Raw genomic sequence first — 20391 nt, 5'->3', positions numbered from 1 at the left:
CACACACACACACACACACAAACACACACTTTATGGAACACAGTTACTCTTTCCCTCTTCTTGGATCACACATGTTTCTTTCTCTCTCCCTCTCTCTCTCTTTTTATCTCTCTCTACCTCTATCTCTCTCTCTCACACACACACATACACACACACTTTATTGAACACACACTGGCATACCACGCACTTAGACCTACATGGTCAACCCCTTGGTATATGATTCGACACAGTATGGCCCATTTTTTTCGGCTATAATTTAGTCATACTCACTCAATTCTTGAATTTTTAAAATCCAAACACATGGTTCGGTATACACACACACACAAAGGCACACAATATATGGAACATATTGATGCATAGGAAATACAAACACACACGTACTAACATGGTAACAAGACGTCATTTCTATTAACAAGATGTTTTCATGACACAGACAACAACATCTTTGGTAGAGGAGTAGTCGAAAGGCCAAAACACACAACTGAGCAGGTGGATGGAGCATTCAAGCAAGAACCCTTCCTATTTTTTAGTCTATTACTTTGTAAATGCTGTCTCCGATGCGTGTTCGCATCCTTCAAATTGTCAAGCTTCTGTAAATATGCACTCTATGGCAATAATAGATGCTTATCGTGAGGGCTCAATGGCATTATGGGACCCCCCTTTTTTTCTCAAAGTGAATTTCTCCCCTTTTTTTACAACAAAGGTATATACTAGTCTAAACACGTGGAATGGAACAAATAAATAAAAAGCCTACTTAGTGTAAAGACACCAAGGCAATTAGATAATATCTCAAACAAAGGGGTACGTATATTCTAAAGCCTGGCAACTGGCAACCTTCAACCTTGCTAAAAGTAGCAAGCCTTTTTAATAAGAGCGTCGTATCCGTCCCGGCTCGTTTTCACTGTTAGCTGGCATGGCTAAGCGACTACCTTTAAGGCACCGGACTTGGCCACTCTATAAAACCAAGGCCTCGCAAGGCATGTCGAAGCGAATCCGCACACACACAGTCAAGGCAATTTCGCCACAACACTGCAATATTCACTTGCGTTGCAGCCAGGAAGGCAATACAACACCGGCTCTGGTTGCGCCAGCACTACACCGTCAACCCCAAACAGCAACACCGTTTCCTACACAAGGACAATTCGCCAAGCTGGGAGTATTGTAGCTAAGGTAAAAATGGCCTTTGTGTGCAATTTTTTAGTTAATACACATTAAACCATACTACTGTGTAAAATCTTTTATATACAGTGTTGATTGTCTAAAAGCATAGGACTACTTTCTTTGCACTCACCTTCCCCTAACACGTTTTCATAAAGAAAAATACTCGGAGGAATGCACAAGCATGACAAAAGAACGATATCACACACCAAACTCTCCCGATGAAGGGCAACGATTTTCCTACTAGCGAGCAATACGGGTAAAACAATAGCAGGGAATGCATACATATACATGCAGTAGCATGTTTTCAAAGTACAATTTTTAGCAAGTACACCACATAGGCATGTAAATAGTACACATTAGGCACATCCGCACTCCGGTCTTTTGCATACTGGTGCATATGGCATGCATGCATAAGCAAAGTTACACAACGATTAAGCATAAAAATGGGTACATAGTTTACATAAACTAAAAAGTATGTATAGCCGACTAATTTTTTACATCTGGACCTGTGACAAGGCAACGGTCTCAAGGAGAACAATACCTTGGGCATCCAAAGGCATAAAGGAGCACTCCAAGATGGCTACTACAAGCAACAACCAGGTGAACTGCTTTTGAACACTTTGAGTATGTTTGTTTTCGAAACATAATAAGAGTAAAAGTTTTTCTCGAGTTGTCTTAAAAGCACTATCGGACATAAAAAAGTAGCAATAATTAGCATTAAGAGCTAGGATAACCTCAGAATAGGACAATTGCATTATGTAAAGACCATGGCATTGTGTGAATAAAGTTTTTTTCTGCAAAATTTTCACAAAAATGATCAAAAGATGTACTAATTTAAAAACCATAAAAAGGCTGCCTCTAAGGCAACATGCAGGTACGAAAAACCCTAGAGGTAATGTCTGTAAGGTATGAATCAAGAATTTAGTGTATACGACATTTCTAGAGACAGATGTCGGTCTTGTTTGGAATATGGTTTTTTTGAAAAATTTACGATTTTACAAAAAGAATGCTGCCGAAATTTTAAGAAAAAATCAAGAGTACTTATAGATTAGAACTCCTTTACATACCATAACGATAGAGTTGCCCCTATAGCAACGCATAACTTAGTCTCTAAAGAATGCTCATTGATGACAAACAGGGGTACCGGGAGACGGCTAGGATGAGTGTCACTCGTGATATATTCAAGCTACAAAGGATTCGGGACAAGCTCATGGCGACACACAAAGGGGATAATCGAACCAAGCCATTAGAAATTAGAGACCCCATTTCCAAACGTTGTAAACCTTTACGAAATTTCACAGACCGTAATCGACCGTACTTACATAGACGAGCAAAAGAAAATGTCAAATATACCTAGGAGTGGGGTTGGGCTTCAGGCTGTGACATCGATAACAAGCAGTGGGGATTGCTTGATATACCTGTCACCCATTTAGTGCAAATTAATTCTAATTGATTGTACTTGTGGTTGGTTGGCAGTTAAAGATCCCTGCTTTCATCTGATAGGAGTTCCAACTTAAAGCTCCTATATTTTTATGTACCGAAGGATCTTGCAACAATTTTTATATTAAAAAGTTCTACTTTTCTTTGTTGTAACCAGAAGATAAGTGCAAACAGTATTTGAGTTCTCTCAGTATATGATTCTAAGTGATGGGATTTTTCAATCAAACAAACACACAATTTTCCCAAGATACCTTTGGTCGGGTATCTATCATATACTGAGAATATTAGTATTGGTATAAGATAAATGATGGTTTAGTCATTTTTTACTTTATTCAGGCTTTTTGGATTCCATCTATCACCCGTCTGGGATATGGAACAGAAGAAGGCATTCCTATTCCTCCGGTGGGAACCTAGTGTATACTGTCTTGTTTCAAGGGTGTAGAATTCCACAAAAAGTTACTAGATTTTGAGAAACAAGCCATACACACCCACTCTTTATCAGTGTTAAACACAGCTTCTATTAATGACTGGCTTTCCCTATTGATTCTTTCTAGAAAAGATAAAGATAAGCTTCTAGAGGCCTTCAATACTTTCTTAGCTAAGCTTCCCATTATTGATGCACAAGATAGTTCCGATCTTGATTTTTACTTTACATCTCTACCCACTATTGTGAACGAGCTATATTTTATCAATAACCTTCCTGCCGTACCTATAGAAATCAAACACTCAGAAAAGGTTATCAATCCCCTTCTTGATCTTGACCTTCTGGAAGAAGAAGAGAAGGAAGCCCTCAATTTTTTGGCCGATGCAAACTGCATAGCCCCAGAAAGAGCGGTTTCTAAACTATTTTCAGAGGTTATTCCTCTACTACCACCCAGGCAAGTGGAGTTAGATGCTATTAGGCTTGAGCACAAACTTTGGGATTATGAGATTTTGAACTATCAGGCACCTTTTACAATTTCCTCTCTAGGGCTGTTGTGTAGTATTCCCATAGACATCGTCGAGCAATGTAAAACCTTAGCCTTACATTCCAAGCATCTTTTGGCACAAGATGTTCTCTTCGAACTTAAACATGTCAAATTATCCGATGTCGATGGAAAAAAGTGTCCAAGCTCTTCAATCATTGCTCGCACCAAGGGGCTTTCTCTTATGGACACAACAAAGGATCAAAAACGGTTTTTGAGAAACTGTTGGAATTCCTATTGACCCTTCCTAAAATGTCAATGCAAAAGGGTGGATCCAAGCTCCAATTGTTCGTCATCAATTATTTGGTTTGATCAGTTTTTGTGGTACGTATTCCAGAATCTACAAAAGTTTTTTCAATTTTCATCGGGACCCGCCCAGGTTTATGCCTTTATTGCATGGGTGGCCTCATTTCCGATTGAATTAAGGCAAGCAGTAATCATATACTATCAGTTTCATGAATACATGCTAGAAGCAACCAAGGGATTGGTCCTATACACACCGGGGACTCCACTTCTTCAAAAGCTACACAACACACCTGTTTCCAACACAATCGAAACCCTACTTAAACCACCCAAAGGCAAGGAGCAGCTAAAGAAGATTACACACACACCAAGCAGCATGGCGTCAACAAGCAAGAGACCAAGGCAATTTAGAGGATCAGTGGACTATGGTGATACTCCCAAAGAACTTGAATACCCAACTTCTGATGATCAGGTACATTTACTTCATACAAGAAATAATGGATTATTACACTTTGAACGCAATGTTAAGATGCATGGAAGATTTGTTCATATATTATTTTGTAACAAATTTATGGACTTTATTAATCCTCATAAGTTTTTTCAAGCACTTATAAATGATTTTCATATCAACAAAGACATATCTAAAATGAGGATTTTCTTTGGGTGACAATATACCCGAAACATGAACCATACTCTCTATAAACCGTCTGCGGTGTTTGCCCAGGAATTTGATGCATCACAACCATGTGGTTGTTTGACTCATAAGAGGTTTTCCAACTTTTTAGTTGATTTTGAACCATTTGGGAAACATGTGATCACCACTAACCCTAGCATAGCTAGACACAAAACATTCCAAGAATTTATCAAGAAAGGGTTAAATCACATACCGTTAGTACCAGTAAACCCTAAGTCGGTAGAAAAAGAACTCGGCAAGGTATGGAAAACCTTATGTATCCTTCTAGGGTGTGAAGATAGTAAATCACATTACAATTATATCCAGGGATCGGTTAATGAATTGTTTTCCCAAAAATTTCCCTTCTACAGGCAAAACCAAACTCCCTGGGACAAAAACACGGACCTGATGAATGAAATAAATCATATTTTACAATATTTATTCATATGCGGACTTGATAAATCAGACCAAACTCCCGTTTTCATATGTCAAAAACTTATACAATTAGCGGCAAGGAGACGACTGGAAAGCCCTGAGTTCTGTCTTCTTTCTTCAGAAGAAGAGGAAATTTGCCAAGCCATAGGATCATATACCCATGAAATTGGATTAGAGACACCAATTGTCTTCTCTCTCCCTTATCTTATGGGGAATTTTGAAATCCATAAAATGGATTTCAGATGGATCACTAATGCGCATAATTATGTATTCACTCCCGCCACGACTATGATCACCAAAATACTCAAAAGCGTAATACAAGGTTTTGAAGAGTTCACCGAAATCACACATAAAAAACTACAAATGATCTCTGGGACACAAACCAATGGGTATTTGATGATTAATAATCAATATGATTTTTTGATTAATCTACCAAAACGTATTACAAGCATTCATCCCTTTGATATAACATCCTGTTATGAAGCCATCCCTCACAAAGGCACGCATGGACTTCTTGGGGTAATAGACCACATTATTAGACTCATCAAGGGTATGAATTATCTTGGGTTTAAGAAGAACCGCAAGCGGATTGTGCTCACTAAAAATAAAAGAGAAGTTGTTTGGACATTTGAGTATTTTCATAACATCAATGAGTTTGTTCTTGATAATTGCTTTACCAAATTAGGTAAGCACATTTATCGCCAAGAAAAAGGTATCCCAATGGGATATAATTGTTCTCCATTATGGTGTAATTTGTATTTGGCTTGGTATGAAGTTGAATACATAAAGAAACTATCCAGACTTACCAGATTTGATATGATGATGGCATTTTTATATTCATGGCGGTATATGGATGATTTGTTATTTGCAAATAAACCCTTCATTTCACAATGTCTAAATCACAAAAAACCCCTGTCCCAAGAGGACCCCTTTACAATTTACCCTTTGGACATTATCGGGATTAAAGCCACACACAAGACAAACCAAACCACATATTTAAACACACACATCTAGTTGTGCGAATCAATGGAAGGTGAGTATATAACATACACTCGATGGAAAAAAGACAAATTACCATGCCCTAATGTGTCGTTTATTCATGCAGCCAGCAATAGACCAAAAAAGATGGCATCTAATGTTTGCATATCACAAGTTCTTCCCATAATATATAATGCATCCCAAGAAGCATATGCGGTAACGGATTTAAATAAATTAGTCTCTATGTTGTAGAGAACGGTTTCAAAAAAGAGAAAATAATTACATGTATTACTAGCTTCATTGAGAGAAATCAATTTCCAGACATTAGGTTTACCATCAATACATTAAAACAACGAATTGGTAGAGGATAGGTCCACTTGGTGGACTATCCTCCACCAAGTGTACCTTCCTCAAGGTTGGGGGAGGGCCACACACACACACACACACATTTCATGGAACACAGTTACTCTTTCCCTCTTCTTGGATCACACATGTTTCTTTATCTCTCTCTCTCTTTTTATCTCTCTCTACCTCTAACTCTCTCTCTCTCACACACATACACACACACTTTATTGAACACACACTGGCATACCACGCACTTAGACCTACATGGTCAACCCCTTGGTATATGATTCGACACAGTATGGCCCATTTTTTTCGGCTATAATTTAGTCATACTCACTCAATTCTTGCATTTTTAAAATCCAAACACACGGTTCGGTATACACACACACACACACAAAGGCACACAATATATGGAACATATTGATGCATAGGAAATACAAACACACACGTACTAACATGGTAACAAGACGTCATTTCTATTAACAAGATGTTTTCATGACCCAGACAACAACATCTTTGGTAGAGGAGTAGTCGAAAGGCCAAGACACACAACTGAGCAGGTGGATGGAGCATTCAAGCAAGAACCCTTCCTATTTTTTAGTCTATTACTTTGTAAATGCTGTCTCCGATGCATGTTCGCATCCTTCAAATTGTCAAGCTTCTGTAAATATGCACTCTATGGCCATAATACATGCTTATCGTAAGGGCTCAATGGCATTATGGGACCCCCCTTTTTTTCTCAAAGTGAATTTCCCCCCTTTTTTTAACAATAAAGGTATACACTAGTCTAAACACGTGGAATGGAACAAATAAATAAAAAGCCTACTTAGTGTAAAGACACCAAAGCAATTAGATAATATCTCAAACAAAGGGGTACGTATATTCTAAAGCCTGGCAACTGGCAACCTTCAACCTTGCTAAAAGTAGCAAGCCTTTTTAATAAGAGCGTCGTATCCGCCCCTGGCTCGTTTTCACTGCAGCTGGCATGGCTAAGCGACTACCTTTAAGGCACCGGACTTGGCCACTTTATAAAACCAAGGCCTCGCAAGGCATGTCGAAGCGAATCCGCGCATACACAGTCAAGGCAATTTCTCCACAACACTGCAATATTCACTTGCGCTGCAACCAGAAAGGCAATACAACACCGGCTCTGGTTGCGCCAGCACTACACCATCAACCCCAAACAGCAACGCCGTTTCCTACACAAGGACAGTTCGCCAAGCAGGGAGTATTGCAGCGAAGGTAAAAATGGCCTTTGTGTGCAATTTTTTAGTTAATACACATTAAACCATACTACTGTGTAAAATCTCTTATATACAGTGTTGATTTTCTAAAAGCATAGGACTACTTTCTTTGCACTCACCTTCCCCTAACACGTTTTCATAAAGAAAAATACTCGGAGGAATGCACAAGCATGATAAAAGAACGATATCGCACACCAAACTCTCCTGATGAAGGACAACGATTTGCCTACTAGCGAGCAATACGTGTAAAACAATAGCAGGGAATGCATACATATACATGCAATAGCATGTTTTCAAAGTACAATTTTTAGCAAGTACACCACATAGGCATGTAAATAGTACACATTAGGCACATCCGCACTCTAGTCTTTTGCATACTGGTGCATATGGCATGCGTGCATCAGCAAAGTTACACAACGATTAAGCATAAAAATGGGTACATAGTTTACATAAACTAAAAAGTAGGTATAGCCGATTAATTTTTTACATCTGGACCTGTGACAAGGCAACGGTCTCAAGGAGAACAATACCTTGGGCATCCAAAGGCATAAAGGAGCACTCCAAGATGGCTACTACAAGCAACAACCAGGTGAACTGCTTTTGAACACTTTAAATATGTTTGTTTTCGAAACATAATAAGAGTAAAAGTTTTTCTCGAGTTGTCTTAAAAGCACTATCGGACATAAAAAAGTACCAATAATTAGCATTAAGAGCTGGGATAACCTCAGAATAGGACAATTGCATTATGTAAAGACCATGGCATTGTGTGAATAAAGTTTTTTTCTGTAAAATTTTCACAAAAATGATCGAAAGATGTACTAATTTAAAAACCATAAAAAAGCTCCCCCTAAGGCAACATGCAGGTACGGAAAACCCTAGAGGTAATGTCTATAAGGTATGAATCAAGGATTTAGTGTATACAACATTTCTAGAGACAGATGTCGGTCTTGTTTGGAATATGGTTTTTTTGAAAAATTTACGATTTTACAAAAAGAATGCAGCCGAAATTTTTAAAAAAATCAAGAGTACTTATAGATTAGAACGCCTTCTTACATACCATAATGATAGAGTTGCCCCTATAGCAACGCATAACTTAGTCTCTAAAGAATGCTCATTGATGACAAACAGGGGTATCGGCAGACGGCTAGGATGAGTGTCACTCGTGATATATTCAAGCTACAAAGGATTCGGGACAAGCTCATGGCAGCACACAAAGGGGATAATCGAACCAAGCCATTAGCAATTAGAGACCCCATTTCCAAACGTTGTAAACCTATACGAAATTTCACAGACCGTAATCGACCGTACTTACATAGACGAGCAAAAGAAAATGTCAAATATACCTAGGAGTGGGGTTGGGCTTCAGGGTGTGACATCGATAACAAGCAGTGGGGATTGCTTGATATACCTGTCACCCATTTAGTGCAAATTAATTCTAATTGATTGTACTTGTGGTTGGTTGGCAGTTAAAGATCCCTGCTTTCATCTGATAGGAGTTCCGGCTTAAAGCTTCTATATTTTTATGTACCGAAGGATCTTGTAACAATTTTTATATTAAAAAGTTCTACTTTTCTTTGTTGTAACTAGAAGATAAGTGCAAATAGTATTTAAGTTCTCTCAGTATATGATTCTAAGTGATGGGATTTTTCAATCAAACACACACACACACATATATAGTATACACACGTATGTACATACACACACACCCATGAGGAGAATTTATAGATATACACACACGTGTGTGTGTATGTGTCTGTACACACACACACACACACACATATATGTGTGTAAGAGAGAGAGAGAGAGAGAGAGAGAGATAATTAAAGATCCCTTCATTGCCCAAATGTAGTAGAATGGTGATTTAAATCCCCTTTTAAGAAAAAAGTCCAACTTTAGAGATTTAAAATTGTTTTCTTCTTCTCTCTCTCTCTCCCTCCATATGTCTATCTACGTGCGTGTGTAGTCGACCCAACAATTCATCGCAAGGAAAATTATGTTTATCATCTTTTCCAAAAACTGAGGATACTTCATCATGAGCAGTTGTTCAAAATCAATCTGTCTAATCTATGTGTCTCTCTTTCTCTCTCCCTCTATCTTCCTTTCATCAATGAGCACCTGCTCGATCTCTCTCCCACACACACATACACATAACCTCTCTCTACTCCCTTCTGTTCGTTGATCTCTCTCTCTCTCTCTCTCTCTCTCTCTCTCTCTCTCTCTCTCTCTCTCTCTCTCTCTCTCTCTCTCTCTCTCTCTCTCTCTCTCTCTCGTGACTTACTTGAGCTACATCTAGAGTTAGCCCATGGATGGTCCAACTTTGCTGTAAGCAAGCAAGCCCCCCTCTCTTCATAAAAACATACTCAATGGTCGAGTTTTCATTTGTGTCTCTATCATGTGCATACACATATATGTACATGCACTCAATGAAATAATTAGTGAAAGGGTATAGATGTGCATGTACATACATACATGCACTCAATGAAATAATCGATGAATTAGGGCGTCGGGGGGGGGGGGGGGGGGGGGGGGCAGCAACACAGGTGCGTAATGTTCAACAATTTCTCAAGCACTTTAAGAAAGGGTATAGAAGCATCTCTTTATAGTTATTTTTAAAATTTTAAAATATAAAGTTGCACAATTTTTTTAAAGAATATCAATGTTGTTCTTGAAAAAAGGCCCTTGAAAAGAAAAAGCCAAATATATCTTTAAAATTTAGATTTTCATTAAATGATAGAATCTCCACCAAAAATTGGTCATTTTTTGTTATGTGCACTTAAGCTAGTACGTTTACTTTATGTAAAGTAGAAAGTCTTTTGATTTTTTTTTAAATTTTTTTGAAGGGAGTAGAAGTGTATTAAAAAGAAGACTCAAAACAGTACAAAGGTCCCACAGGTAAGGGGTGGGAAAGCCCCACAACTGAAGATCAAGTTACAACAGATTGAGCATTCTAGGCAACAGAGCTCCAATTTTTGCCATCTTATTGACTACAAGATGGAAGAGACAGAAAGATCCTCAGGGAGAGCTTCTTGGACTTTTTTAAGGGCTGAGAGCTTTGAGTCATGCTTTAGAAACCAAATAGGGTAAACATACTAGCTCTTGAATATAGTTGTATTTTTATGATTTAGACATCCATAGCATGAGACCTCTCCAGATGTTCCATAATGGGATGTCCAGTCCTCTACAGCTTCCCAAGATGAAGTCGTTGAAGTCCAAAACTTTTAGATTAATTTGACTGGTGACATTCTGCAAAGCACTTAAAATGTCTTCATTTGCTTTATATTTGAACCATAGGTGAAGGCTGTCTTCCACAACTTTATAGCATCTGCCTGCTCTAAGGGCTCTACTTCCATTCCATATCCCATTGTGTAAGATTAGCAACATAAGAGTTGAGTGTTTCACCTCTAGAGGGAAAGCCCATATGCACTTAAACGTGTAAGTCCAATGTTTGCAGCTCCAGTTGATCTTCCAGATTTTGTTTAATCTTTTTTTACCTCTTCTTCCACTCGTGCTTTGGGACAAAACTGCTTGAAGGCGTCAAGTGCCAGCTTAGCCAAGCTGCTAGAGGGTTAAAAAGCTATGAGTGGAATATTGATTTGATCCAATTTTCCTTTTGCTCTGGCCTGATACCACTTAGCTAGAAAAAGTGGGATTGAATATTGCAAGTGCAATTGCTTGTCTAACTTTAAAGTCCCTTGTGATAGAAGATCAGCCCAGTATTTGATGCGTGCCAGCTTTATGGTACTTGTGTGCTTTTCTACATAGTTGAGCATTTGATTTCCCTACAAAAAAAACCAAACCAAAATGAGTCATGCAAAAAGTTGGTTTGGTTAGCAAAGAAAGTTATTGTAGCTTTCCAGTTGGCTTTGATAGAGTTCCAAGCCTTCCACATTCTACACACAAGTTTTGAACTTGGTGGTTGAATTGGAACAGAATGAAGCAGAATCTCTTCGAGGTGAAGATTAGTCTAGGATCTGTAATTTAAGCATCTGAACTTCTGAGTGTCTCTTTTAAGAAGAGCTACTCAGTAATCATTGTCCTCTAAGGCTCTGAGCATCCATTTGGCAACCACTTTGGCTGAGATCCTCTCCAAATTAAGAAACCCCAACCCACCTTTACCCTTAGGTTGACATCAGATTTCCCATGGGACTTTTGACAGTCCTTTATGTGCATTATCTCCCCCCCACATAAAATTCCTTGCCAAGGAGAAGATCTGATTTATCTGGTATTTGGCTGGAGACCAGAAAGACAAGTAATAGATTAGAGAAGATAGTAGATAATGATTCAAAACAAAAGCTCTAGATGAGATGGAAGAGTGGTAATTTTGCCATTTTGCTAGCTTCTGTTTGAACTTGGATAAAACCCATTCCCACCTCTGAGAAAATGTAACTTTGAATCCCATTGGAATTCCTAGGAGTCTGAAGATTTGACCATTCTTGAATTCTAGGCAACTAGAATTTGTAGCAACTCGAGGAACCAGACCGTTAGAACCTTTGAACCCTATTTTGTTGTGATTAATCACTGAGCCATTGGCTTTATAGAAGGTGCCAAGGCACTGCCAAAACTGCTATGTTGTAGCATTGTCATTGGCCATTATAGAGTTAGTGTCATCTGCAAACTGTTGTAGGACAAGGTCTTTGGCCATTCCTAGGATCTTTAAGCCCTACATGAGTCCTTTGTCTAGTTCTTCTTTCACTAGCCATCCAAGAGAATTAGAGCAAATGGCATACAACATTGAGTCTATAGGGCAACCCTGCCTGATAGATCTCTTTAGTGGAAACAATTTTGATAATTCTCCATTAATGGCAATTGTTGCACAAGCATTACCAAACAACGCTTGAACAAATTTAGTGAAATACTTTCCAAATCCAATATCATGCAGGGATTGAAAAATAAAGTCCCACTCAATTATGTCATAGGCTTTATCGAAGTCTATTTTGAAAAAAAGAAATTCATGGTCACTATCCTAAGCATACTCAATGGCTTCCCACAGAGTTATAAATAGCATCCAGAATATATCTACCCTTCATGAAACCTTTTTGTTCTGAAAATATAACCTGCTGCATGTGTGGGCCAAAGAGAAAATCTTATATAAAGAAGTCAGACAGGTAATAGGTCTCCGGTTACCTAGATCCTCCTTTTCCCCTCTTTTATGGATTAATTTTATAATCCCTTTATTTATAGAGGTGGAAAGGGCTCCTACCTTTAAAGCCTCCTTCCATATGGACAAGAGATTGGGCATCAAAAAGTCTTTATATGTTTTAAAAAACTCATTTGGTATTCCATCTATACGAAGAGATTTCCCATCTTTGAGAGCATCTATGGCATCTTTCACCTCCCCCTCAGTAAGGGGTTGATCCATCACTTTTGTTGTAAGCTCATGCACACTTTTTTTACTTTCTTTGGCAATAGTGGCCCTGGAAGCTATGAGGTCAGCCCCTCTTTTAGGAGGGCTTTTTGCAAGTTTAACCATGGAGACTGAAGTTCTGGTTGGGTCCTTGGAATGCTCCTTCTTTCTTTTTTAGTTGAAATTTGGATCCATTAATAGTCTCTCCTCCTTTGCTTGGGTCATTAAGATGTCAATTGACTTTTCAGGTTCACAACTTAGTTGGGCTTTAGCTACTTTGTCATGCTCCATCAGTTGTGATTCAAACACCTCATTTTCCTCTTCAAGCTTATCTTTGAACTGTGTGTTGGGCACTAATGGGTCCTTAGAGTCTGAAGATTCTATAGAGAAGAGCCCCCTGGCTTGGCTCTATGGACCGTCAGGAGGGGTGGGGAGCCTATTCCCTAATACACCATTGTGATTTGTTGAATCCTTGGGAGAGGTTACATTATCCCCCTCATTATCCTTTTACCAACTTCTTCCTGCTGATATGAATCATTGAATTCTTCTTCTTGAAGATCATAATTGAAGGGGTCAAAGACTTCTTGCAACAGAGGACTAAAATTGTTTTTGTTCCTGTTGGAAGGTTGTCTATTATTCCTCACATTCCTGGCAGTGTTCCTCCTCTAAACAGGTTGGAAGGATTCCTTTTTTTCTTGTTGGGGCTCTTCCTGAGGAGGTTGGGAAAGATTGATCTCATGACAATCCTTTATATAGTTCCCCTATCTCATACAATGAAAGCATGCATTAGGCAAGTTCTTGTATAGGACTGTCTGTAGGTGGAGAAGATTCCCTACAAAATCTTTCATTGGGATCAAAGACTTTAATTCTATATGTAGATCTACTTCAATTAAAAGTTGTGGGTCCCATTGGGATTAATTCCAACTCTAGCTCTTTGACCGTACTTTGCCCACATTGGATCCAATGTTATTTAACCAGGGATATAGTTCAACAGGAAGGTCTGGAAAGTCGACCCAGACAGGGGCTTTGGTGGGTTTGGGACCTCTGGGGTTAAATCCATGAAACCAATTGAAAACTGACAAAGGGAAATTTCTAATTAACCTCTATCCTTGATTTATTATTTGTAGGACAGAGTTAGAACGTCACAAAAGAACAGATAGTAGCTATTTGGAAGGCATTGAACATGGGATACCTTGATGTTCTTGTTCTCCCAGTTGTGAGCCATCCACTTTTTTAAAGCTTCCACAGAAGGCCTGGTTCCATGTAAGAGCCCAATAACTACTCTATCCTGCAGTTGAGAGTGCCACATTTCAAGCTCCGTTATGGGGATAATCACTACCTCTTCAATAGTTTGCCCAAGATTTGAAGCAGCTGATTTGTTCTCTTCCTCCTCAGAAATACTTTCATAGGGAGATGGGTTCTGAGGTAGAGAGGGAGGCTTCCCTGTGTTACAATTGTTTTCTTGAAGATCAATTTCCAGCTCATGTCCCTATTGCATCTGCCTACATAACTCTCCTATGTTTTCTAGTATTATAACATGATTAATCCCAGTAGCTAGATTAGCATGGGGGAAGAATCCCTTACATGGAGAGAGAATTTGTGGAGGATTCTGAAGCATAGGAGGTATGAAAGTGAGCATTCCTGCTTGGGGGAGGGGGGATGGTTGGGGTTTATTAACTGTTGCCGCATACGAAGGAAGATGAGGCCCAATACTAGCTCCACTGTAGCACGAGTGTTCCTATCCAAAAGTTAAGGAGTATGCTGAGACCCCAATGGGGAGTACCTAAAACAGAGGGTTAGGGACTAGGTTAGATGGTCGAGCTTGAAGGGTTGGACCTGCCTGTGTCGCCCTCACTAAACCATTACGAAAGGCCTCTTGGAGTTCCATGTGTCCCACCCCCCCCCCCCGATAGGAGGGGGCGAGGAAGTGAAAGGGGAAGGAGAGGATAGAGTCAACAACTCAAGTGAGGAGGAAAGGGGAAAGTAAAAGGGGTTGCATGCAATCTGAACGCCATATGCAGAGGGGATTATCGACTGCAGAGCTTCTCTCCTCTACCTCCTCTAGTCCTCTTCCTGAGAACACAATTTTCAATGCAGTAGATCTTGCACAAGCCTACACTTAGTCTTTTGATTTTGCAATGCCAAGTCTCTGCCATGTTAGCAGTTACAATTCTAGATCTTCTTAGCCTTCACTTTTGAATTTTAGGTTAAAAGTTTTCTTTTAAGTCAACCAATGCATGACACGTGGATACCCTCTACTTCCTTGAAAATTTTAAGCTCCATTATATGAAATATACCATGTTAGTATTTACCACTCACTTTTGCATTTTAGATATTCTTAGCCTTCACTTTTGCAGTTTTCAAGCACTTCAGCTTCTGACCACTTTGATTCTCCACAAGCTGCAAGAATGTCTTAAAGACCTTGAGCACCTCATCCTTGTGCTTCAAGAAGTAAACCCATACTTTGCGAGAATATTCATCTATGAATATACAAAAGTACGCTACTCCCCCTAGTGACAAACTAGGCATTAGTCCGCATAGATCACTGTGCACAAGAGCTAACCGTTCGTCCCTGCGATTCCTCTTTGATTTGTGCGGTTCCTGTGTTTGCTTACCATAAACACAATGCTCACAAAACTCGAAATCTTGAAATGAAAAACCAGGCAAATAACCATGATGAGAAAGTATTTCCATTCCTCTTTTTGACATATGTCCCAGCCTACGATGCCACAGTGACACACTTGGCTGCTCAATCACATTAATTACATGGTTTTTAACCTCTGAAACATGTAAAGTGTACAGAGTTCCTGACTTGCTGGCATGCGCTACAGTCATCGAACCTTTGGAGATCTTCCAAGCGTTGTTCCCAAAAACTGTCACATAACCCACATCATCCAACTTCCCTGTACTGATCAAGCTCTTTCGGATTGCTGGAACATGTCTGACATTCTTGAGCCATAAAGAAGAGCCATTCTGAAACTTCAACTGCACATCTCCCACTCCAAGTATGTCACAAACCTGCTCATTGCCAAGTCTGACATAATCTTTAGTAGTCACATATGATGTAAACCACTCTTTGTGCGGAGAAACATGTAAAGATGCCCCTGAGTCGATAATCCAATCACTCATAGCATATCCATCCTCTGCAATCAAGAAAACAGAATCAAGATTACTTGTGAGGAAGATGTCACCAGCTGCTATACCAGAATCACTGTCTGAACCAGATCCTGTGACATTCACCTCTTCAATCTTCACTGAACTCTTCTTTTCATCTTGCTCAGAACTCTTTGTTTTGCCTTTTTCTTGTTTCCACTTCATACAATCTCTCTTCATGTGACCCTTCTTGCCACAGTGGTAGCATTCTATGTCATCCTTCGACTTCGAGTCAAGACTTACTTCAATTTTGTGCCTTCTTACCCTTCTTCTCTTTAGACTGTTGTCTCCCTCGAACGACCAAAGCACTATTGCCTTTGCCTTTGTCAATGTTCTTCCTGTTCACTTCCTCTGTGAGCAAGCTGCCTTCTACATTGGCACTTGTAAGACCTTCTGGCGCGACAGAATTACTTTAAGCTGTACGAAAAGTATCCCAACTGTCTGGCAAAGTGATTAAGAGAAACATAGCCTTCACTGAATCTGGAAAGACTATCTCCTGTGTTGTTAACTAGCTGAAAATTGTGTGAAATTCATTGAGATGATTTGACATGGCTGTCCCTTCCTTCAATTTCAAGTCCACCAATTTCTTGAGCCAGTAAATCTGAGAAGCAGCACTTTGTTTCTCGTACATACCACATAGGTTTTGCCATACGCCATACGCTGTAGTCTCTTTTGCTACATTGAAGTAAACATTTTCTACCAGTGTCAGCATGATTGTGGAACAAGCTAACTCGTCAAGCTCTTCCAACTCATCTTCAGCCATACCTTCTGGTCTCCCCTTTGAGCTTCAGTGGCTTCACTTGTTTTTTCTGCACCAAAACCTGCCAAATCTGCTTCTTCCAGAATGGAAAGTTTGTGCCATCCAGCTTCTTTATGTTGTAAAGAGTCTCACTTTGAGAAGATGCCATATCTGCCAAACTGTTTACTCCTGGGAAAAATCCGGCAAAGTTTCCCCTGTAAACTGGCCTCTGTACACAATAAACAAGCTGTAAACAACAAGTTGAACATCTCTCCTCAGGAACTGTTAGTATTTTGAAAAATTTTGACAGAGTCTCCCCTGTAAACTGAGCTCTGGAAACCAAAAGATAGCTCAAAAACAACCATAAATAGCTGACCACTGACAAATCTAAGAATCTCTGTAATATGCTATCATGTAAGCATACACTGCCTCCTGTCTGGGCGATCACAGAACCTGTATCTGTCTCAAGACTGAGCCCTGAACAATGCCTCAACTGCCTGACGCATAAGATGCAATCCAGTGTCTATACAAAGTCATAGATCGTATGGGATAAAAGTCGCCGAAGAGGATGCGTGTAGAGGGGAACTTCAACAACCTAATCCACCTCACACTGGGTAACCCAGCCCCCAGTGCTTGGCTTCCAAAAACCTCACACACGACCCTCACAGATGGCTCAGCAAACTGCACAGAACGAGCATACATCCTACAATAGACCAATCGTTGTCCTATGACTGCTGCGGCGGTCTGTCTGCTAGCATGACTCACAACTAGCAAACCCACAATCACAGTACATCAATCTGCAATACATGCTAGTGGTGTCAAGCCATCGTATGGCCACACCTCCCCTGGAACCTGGCAAGCACAAGAAGTAGCAATGCAGAATGCAATATATATATCTGATGATATATATGTGTACCTGGTCTATAGATGATGCTTTGAAGACGAATGAGTGCTCAGAACGAAATTCAAAGGGCATAAATGGCTTCGAAAGGGGGGTAAAACCCCAGGTCACCTAATGGAAATACTCTCGGAACGCTGAGTGTGAATTTCCAAGCTTCGGATCCAGAATCTGCCCGAAAAGTGCACGCGCGCGATTACGCAAAAACGCACTGAACCTCGGCTCTGATACCAATTGAAGTCGAGGAGCGGAGCGTGGATCGACTCACACCCAGTCACAGAGATACACAGAGAGCTTACACAGTACGCAGAGAATCGTTCAAAGGGTTATCTCCCAAAACCTTATTATCCACAAAAGTATAAGTGAGTATATACAAAGAGTTAGTGATAAGTGAGTTAGGCGGGTGGGTGGCCATATCCGTATAAGAGGCCACTTGGGCTTTAATCCCCAACAGGGAGGGTTGCTACGAGCTCCCATAGAGCCAAAGAAGTGTGTGTGTGTGTGTGTGTGTGTGAGAGAGAGAGAGAGAGAGAGAGAGTGCTCCCATATAGCCAACTAAAGCAATATATATATCTCGGGTTGGGTTCTGACTGAGCGGCGACAGTGATCTTGCATGACTCACCAGTGAATCGTACGACTGCACGTTAGCAAGTGTGTTCACAGAGGGCGGCGTTAGCACTGCAGTTTAGATGCCAGCGCACATAGCAAACTCGCCTCTTGTCTTTCGACCCCCCTCCCCCCCCCATATTCCTTATAATATGGATCAAAGTCTTCTATTGTGAGCCTTTCACATCAACACAGAGAGCACCAAAGTGTTTGATAAGCACGATCTTCTCCGTTTTCACAGGAAGATCAATGGTCACGACGTGACCGTACTCCTTGATAATGGAAGCTCACACAATTTTGTGGATGCAAAATTGGTGCAGAAACTGAGCCTGCGGACGCGGGACAATGACCATGAGTATCGCGTGAAGATGGCTCGTGGCGTGGACACATATGTATGGAATCGGATGGTTCCAGACTTGTCGCTCGAGCTAGCTGATTACATAGAGAACCTGGATTTCCACATCATGCGCCTAGACAGAGTAGATGTTATTTTAGGAATTCCATGCTTTTATGATAAACCTGCTCTTTTGCATTTGAGGGACTCTACAAGCACATAAACTCCCCCCCCCCCCCTCCTTTATTCCTTATAAAATGTATCATTATCTTCTATTGTGAGCCTGTCACATCAACCCAGAGAACAAGGCCATGCTCTTTTGCATTTGAGGGACTCTACAAGCACAGTGGGTAACCTCAAGTTTTAAGCTTATTTGACATGCTCTATTTTAGTATTAAGCTTGATCGATATGCTCTATGGTGTACCAACATTTTTTTATATGGCGTTCTTGTAGGGTTGAAGCGTCAAGTGGCCAACGACCGTGCAAATTGGCTCATTAAGGTCACATTGACTTTTGCGATTCACACTTTTATGCATTGATCTCAACTTTGTGTGCACATCTTTAACATTATTTTTTTTTGGCGATGTAGGTACCATGGACTCCAGCCCAAATCAATTTTTTGACTCCCAACAGGAAGATGACGACCCTATTCTCTCCCCACCTCCGTTTTCTCAATCCACTTTCTATCCATATCCCCACCCTTCTTTCCACATGCCACCTCATGGCTACCAAGCCATGATGAACTCTCCCTCCATCTCTCCTAATTCACCCTTTATGTTTAGACCCCCGAATTATGGTTCTCAAATTCCACCACCTCATCCCTCTCCTTCTCTAAATGCTCATAGCCCACATTCTCCTATGGCTACACACCCTTTTCATCACCCCCTTTGAGTGCCACTAGTTCTAACTCCAATATGGAGTGCGCCCCTGATCATGTGGCATCCACTCCATCACCCAACCCTACCCCTAATCCCATGCCAATAAACCAAACCACAACAAAGAAGCCCAAAGCCTCGAAGGAGAAGAGCACCATCGACTTGGGAGATGATGACGACGGCGACAAAAAGAAAAGCAAGTGGAAAGATTGGTGGGTGGACCAACTCATTCATATCTGGGGGGGCACGAATGAGGATTTTAATAATCTTGGGAAGCAAGGGATTAATTCATGGGCAAAGGTGGCTACTAAACGAGACGCCACTTACCCTGACTTTGATAAAGATAGTGAAAGTTGCCGCAAAAAGTGGCAAGCAGTATTGCAACAATACCGATAGGACAAAGCCCATAACTCAATTTCTGGTAATGATAGGAGGCATATATGCAAATGGTTCGACATTGTGGATGAATACTACCACGCTAGAGCCATTGTTACTCCTTTTAGCCACGCTTCTTGTAATGGAATTTGCCTTAATATATGAGAGTAGCGGAATTTAATGAGAGTACTTTCAAGAAATGATTTTGTGAGCATAGCGGGTTGACATAATTGAAGATAGCAACATAATCATAGCAACTAGTTAACTTGGCATAGACAATACTTTTGCAAGAGAGTGAGTTTAGAGAACATGACAACAGTTGAGGACCGGATTTATGTGGAGCCGGTCCCCCCTCCAATAGGCATTTGTAATATGATTTCTCCCATAAAGAGAGACTTGTTACAATACAGTCTTTGTGTTCCTTGTGACCTAGGTGATGCCATGAAGATGGAAGGCTTCATGCATCACAAACATAACATAAACTTGAAGAAAGCTTTAACTATCCCAAGCCTCAGTCCCAAGACCTCAAACACCTTCGAAGGTGGAGAGAGCTAGCAGGGAATGAGGGTAGGGAAGAGGAAG

This window comes from Adiantum capillus-veneris, chromosome 7 (assembly GCF_014529385.1).
Source record: "Adiantum capillus-veneris isolate H3 chromosome 7, ASM1452938v2, whole genome shotgun sequence".
NCBI lineage: Eukaryota > Viridiplantae > Streptophyta > Polypodiopsida > Polypodiales > Pteridaceae > Adiantum > Adiantum capillus-veneris.
Note: the sequence above shows the minus strand (reverse complement) of the source record.